Raw genomic sequence first — 6,230 nt, 5'->3', positions numbered from 1 at the left:
TCTACATCATTTTCCACATCACTTATATATTTCTCCTTTTTAAGACTAACATGACCAGGTAAGCACTGGATCCTTGAATAAAATTCAAAACATTTAACAACCAGCCTGGCAGAGGTGAAACATGATACCAGAGCAGGTTGTTAACCCTTTAGTTTCTGGATGGTTGACATATCCAGGGACTCCCAAGAGGTAGGAGGTATAGTCTAGACCAGGGCAGGGACACTCAGGATGCCAAGGACAGCAGCTATTTATGAACGAGTCTGAAAAGTACGTTACAATTTTAGCAATTGCTAGGACTGTTGTTTGCTTGTATGCCGAATACAAACCTAATTAGATACCATCCTTTCACTTTCTCAAGGATATTGCTCCCCAAATTATCTTCCCTCTCTGCTGATTATTATTTTCCTCTTTGTTAAAATCTTTATAACAGAAAGCAAACATGCTATAATACTTACATCTTAATGAGAACTTCTCTTGACTCTAAATCCCCTTTCAGCTGTTCTATTTTTCTGCACTTGTTTATAGTAAACCTCCTTAAAATATTTGTCTTTTCCTATGATCTCCATTTCCTCCTCTCTCATTCTTTCTTGAAACCATTTCAATGAAACTTTTTATCCCCACCACTACAGGGAAACTTCAATGACTTCTATGTTCCCAAACCCAGAGATCAATTCTCAATCTACCTCATACTTCATTAATTGGCAACATTTAGCAAAGATGATCCTACCCCCATTCTGAACCACTGTTCTGTTTTTTTGTTGTTGCTTTTTGCTTGTTTTGTTGTTTTTATTTTGTTTTGCTTTTTTGCATATCTTGTTATCCTTCTTCTACATCACTGCTACATTGGTGAAAAGTGACCTAAACCAAATAATGCTAAACTTTTGGATTATTTTTGATAGACATTGGATGTGCCAATTATTATAGATAGCTGTGGGTTAGCAACCCCCCCACACACACACCCAAACCTCCCTACCACATTACAAATAAATCAAGTTTGAAACCTCATTCATCTATATATGAGTGCATGTGTATATATTCATCAGGATATAATATATATATGCACCTACAGAAATTCATTTATTCACACATTTATTAACAAGTAGGTACAATGAGGTCATGAAACCAGCTCTGAAAATTTGAAAAAATCCTAATTCATTTTTTTTTTATGAGCTCTGGTGACATGGTACATAAAAGGTTTATTCAAACACAGGCATGATTTTGGAATCACACCTTGGTGACCATTGTAAAAAGTGATGGCTGAAAGACATCTTTTGTTGTTATATCCCACTCAAATAAGAGTTCGGAATTTCTTTAAAATATTTTAGCCAATCCACTCATCTCAAATATCTTTAATTTTTCCAGGAAAGCAATTTCTAATATGCATTAAAACAATTCTATAAAATGTCGGTTATTAGGGAGGAACCAAAATGGTGACAGATTAAGGTGCTCCAAAAGTAAGCCTATCCTACAGAGCAGTTAGTAATCACCCAGAGTTATCTGAAACACCTGTTTGGGGGCCCCAGGAGACCAGAAGAGCATCCTGCAACATATTTTAAAGAATGGAAGGAGAAGACTGCCCATCTGCAGAGAGGATTTGTGAGTAGAGCCCTCCACACTGTGGAGACCGGTACCCACAGCATAAGCCACCTCAGGAGCTATTCTGCAGCTGGAATTGGGAACTCCATTTCCCCCAACCTGGGGAGGAAGACATGGTGTGGCAACGACTTCAGCTACTGATTAGTAAATTTGGCTGGCTAAAGTATAATCCTAGGAAAAGCTAATATTTGAACCTGTCCAATTCAAAAAGAGGCTGGTAGCCGCCATTTTAACTCTGACCTTGGCAAGAGGGGAAACAGGGCTGATTGAAAATCACAGGGCTCTTAGAGACCAGCTTCTTTCCACCCAGATCAGATTTCAGCTCTACTCTAAACCTGTACTCTAAACCCCAGCCACATCTCTGTCAGGGAGGAAGCTAGAGGCACCTGTACCATCTTTCTGGGAAATTGCAAGCCATGCAGCAGAGACCAATGCCCATCCAACTCTATTGGTGCAAGCCCCCTCAGGGGTTATTCCATGGCTGAAGTTGGAAGCTCCATTTCCCATAAACGGGGGAGAAAGAGACAGTTCATCTACTGATAAGTGGACTTGGCTGGCTAAAATATAATCCTAGGAACAGCTGAAGTTTGAACCTATCCAAGTTGGAAAGAAGCCAGTAGCTTCCATTTTGACTCCATCTCCAACATGAGGTGAAACTGGAAACAGTGATTTTAGGGACTGGCTTCTTTCCACCAAGATTGTATTGCAGCCATAGCCTAGGCTCCAGCCCCATCTCCAGCAAGAAAGAAGTTGGCAAGACCTGCACCAGGCTCTCCAGGCAACTGCAGGTGCTTTTGGCTGGCATAAACAGAATAATCAGACACCTGGACTGCATCCCTGCACAGGAAAGGAGCCGGGTTTCCTCAGCTTCAGGGCAACTGCAGGAGTTTTTAGCCCACACGAACAGGTTTGCTGAGTGCCTTGAAGTTTCTTTCCACCTCTGCTCCCCCATAGGATAGGAGGGACTGGTATGCCCTTAGCCTCTTAGGACAACTGCAGGTGATTTTGGCCTGCACATACTCAGCCGTTGGGCACCTATGGCTGCATCCCCCACCCCCAATAGGACAAGAAAAGGACTGTGTTGGGTAACTGCAGGTGCTTTTGACCCACACAGCCTGGACTGGTGGGTACTTGTGAATCCACCCCTATTCCCCAATAGGAAAGAAGGGGAGACTGGTGTTTCGACAGCCTTTCCAGGCAAAGGCAGGCATTTTCAGCCTTCACAGTCTGCAAATTGTTGGATGTCTGTGGATCCACCCCTACCACCCAGTAGAATAGGAGGGGGGGTTGTTTCCTCAGCCTCTCTGGGCAATGGCAGTTATTTCAGCCTGTGCAGACTAAACTGTTGGATGTTTGTGGACCCACCCCACCCACAATTGGATAGAAGGAGTCTGGTGTCTACAGAGACTCTCCAGGCAACAATGGGTACTTTTGACCTATAGAGACTGAACTGTTGGGTGTCAGTGCTTCTGTTCCCACCCCCTAAAGGACAGGAGGGGCAGTACTCCCTCAGTCTCTCAGGATAACTACAGGCATACTAGGGCCCATACAGATTATATTGTTGGGCACTCCAGTGGGTCCATTCACACCCCTGGCAGGGATGGGGGCTGGTGCTACATCAGTCTACCTGGGCAACTGTGGTCATTTTGGACCCACACAGCATAGATTTCTGCCCACAACTGCAGTTCCATTCTTGCCTCAGGTAGGGGAGAAGGGAGTGTGAAGCTTATTCAGACCCTCTAGTCAACTACAGACAATCTTGTCCTGCACAACTAGGATTATTACATATGGCTGTGGCTCTGTCCTTATCCCTGACAGAGGAGAAAGTTGGGAGAAGCTTCATCAATTCCTGGGACAACGTGGGCAACTTCATCCTCCATATCTTACAGCACCAACTACATCCTTGACTCCTACTACACAACCAGCAAGAAAGAAAAGGCAAGAAACCCCTAAACTAAAGGGAGAAACTGCACCCAGAATAAATACACCTAGCAAGCCAGATGGAAAAACACCAACAAAAAATTATGATCCGTACCAAGGAACAGGAAGATATCGTCCAGTTAAAGGAATAAGATAAGCCTGCAGATGATGTAAAGGAGTTGAGAGAACTAATCATAGTTATTCAAACAAATCTCCTTAATAAATTCAATGAGATGGCTAAAGAGATTAAGGATATTGTAGCAGTTTAATATTATTGATGAATTCCAAAAAGAAATATTGGATTATGCTTGTAATCTGATCACCCTTAGTGGGTGGGGACTCACAGATAAAAGGCATAGCAAAGAACAGAGTTGAGGGTTTCTGATGTTGGAGTTTGATGCTGAAGACTTAAACTGGAGTCCTGGGAAGTCAGCACAAAGAGAAAAGAGAAGCCAGGCCCAGGGAGAAAGGAAACTTGAACCCAGAGAAATGCAAGCCTCAGGCACTTAGGAACCCTGGAAGCCTGAACCCCCGCAGATGTCAGCAGCCATCTTGCTTTGGTGAGGGAAGTAACTTATGCTTTATGTCCTGGTATATGTAAGCTTCTACCCCAAATAAATACCCTTTGTAAAAACCAACCAATTTCTGGTATTTTGCATCAGCACCCCTTTGACTGACTAGTACAGATATTAAGAAGACACTGGGTTGGAGTGGAGGTGGCTCAAGTGATTAGGCACTTCCCTCACAGATGGGAGGCCCAGGGTTCAGTTCCCAGTGCCTCCTAAAAAGAAAACAAGTAGCACAAACAATGAGGGGGGAAGAAATGAATAAGTAAAAAATAAATAAACCTTTGAAAAAGTGAGCATAAACAATGAGGGGGGAAGAAATTAATAAGTAAAAAATAAATAAAACTTTGAAAATAAAAAAAGACACTGGGTGAGCACAAAGAAGGATTTGAAAGCATACATAGAAAAATAGTAGGTCTTATGGGAATGACTGGTGCAATAAATGAAATTAAAAATACACTGGAGGCATATAAAAGCATATTTGAGGAGACAGGTGAAAATATTGATGAGTTTGAAGACATGGACTCCAAAAGCAAACATATAAAAAAAGAGGTAAAGAAAAGAATGGAAAAAAAATTGAACAGGGTCTCAATGACAGCAAGAGACATGCAAACATAGGTGACATGGGTGTCCAAAAGGAGAAGAGAAAGGAAAAGGGACAGAAGGAATATTTGAAGAAATAGTGGTAGAAAATTTTCCAGCCCTATTGAAGGACATAGACATCCATGTCCAAGAAGCACAGTGTACTTCCATCCAAGTAAATCTGAATAGACCAACTCTATGACACATACTAATCAGAAAGCCAAATACCAAAGACAAAGAGAAAATTTCAAAAGCAGCAAGAGAAAAGCAATGCATAACATATAAGGGATACCCGATAAGTGCTGATTTCTCATCAGAAACCATGGAGGCAAAAAGCCAGTGGTATGATATATTCAAGATACTGCAAGAGAAAAACTGCCATCCAAGAATCTTATATTCAGCAAGATTGTCATTCAAAAATGAGGATGAGTTTAAAATATTCACAGATAATCAGAAACTGAGAGAGTTTATAACAAAAAGACTGGCTTTGAAGAAAATACTAAAAGGATTGTTACAGCCTGAAGAGAAAACACAGAAGAGAGAGGCTTGAGAGGTTCTAGTCATAATGATTGTATCAGGAACAGTAACTAAAAGTGTCAAAAGAGTGGTGAAAATAAAATGACAGATAAAACCCAAAGGCCAACTGATGAAATAAGAAAGGCCTTTATAGTAATAACATTGAATGTTAATGGTTTAAACACCCCAATGAAAAGACACAGACTGGTGGAATGAATAAGAAAATATGACCCATCTGTATGCTGCCTGCAAGAGATTCCCCTTAGACCCAAGGATACCAACAGACTAAAAGTGAAAGGTCGGAGAAAGATATTGTACACCTGCAGTAACAACAACAACAAAAAAGTGGGGGAGTAGCTATACTTATATGGATGAAATAGACTTTAAAAGAAAAATTATTAGAGACAAGTAAGGACATTACATAGTAATAAAGGGATGATTTACTGGGAAAAAATAACAATCATAAATGTACATGCACCTAACCAGGGTGCCCCAAAGTACATGAGACAAACACCAGCAAAACTGAAGGGAGAAATAGACATTTCTACAATACACCACTCTCAGCATTGGCTAGAACATCTGGGCAGAGGATCAATAAAAAAAAAAGAGAGCTTGAATAATATGGTAAATGGACTAGACCTAATAGACATATACAAAACACTGCACCCCAAAACAGCAGGATATACATTCTTTTCAATGCTCATGGATCTTTCTCCACAAGAGACCATATGTTGCGTCACAAAGTAGATCTCAATAAATTGAATAAGATTGAAATTATACAAATCACTTTCTCTGATCATAATGGAATAAAGTTGGAAATCAGCAAGAAGCAGAAAAAAGGAAAATACACATATATATGGAGATTAAGCAACACACTCTTAAATAATCAGTAGGTCAAAGAAGAAATTTAAGAGGAATCAATAAATATCTTGAGATGAATGACATGAGAACACAACATATCAAAACCCATGGGATTCAGTGAAGGCAGTGCTGAGAGGGACATTTATAGCCCTCAATGCTAACATTAAAAAAGAATGACCTAACTACAAG

Source organism: Dasypus novemcinctus, chromosome 4, assembly GCF_030445035.2.
Source record: "Dasypus novemcinctus isolate mDasNov1 chromosome 4, mDasNov1.1.hap2, whole genome shotgun sequence".
NCBI classification, from domain to species: Eukaryota; Metazoa; Chordata; class Mammalia; order Cingulata; family Dasypodidae; genus Dasypus; species Dasypus novemcinctus.
The sequence above is the reverse complement of the archived record's forward strand: the minus strand, read 5'-3'. Positions refer to the sequence as shown.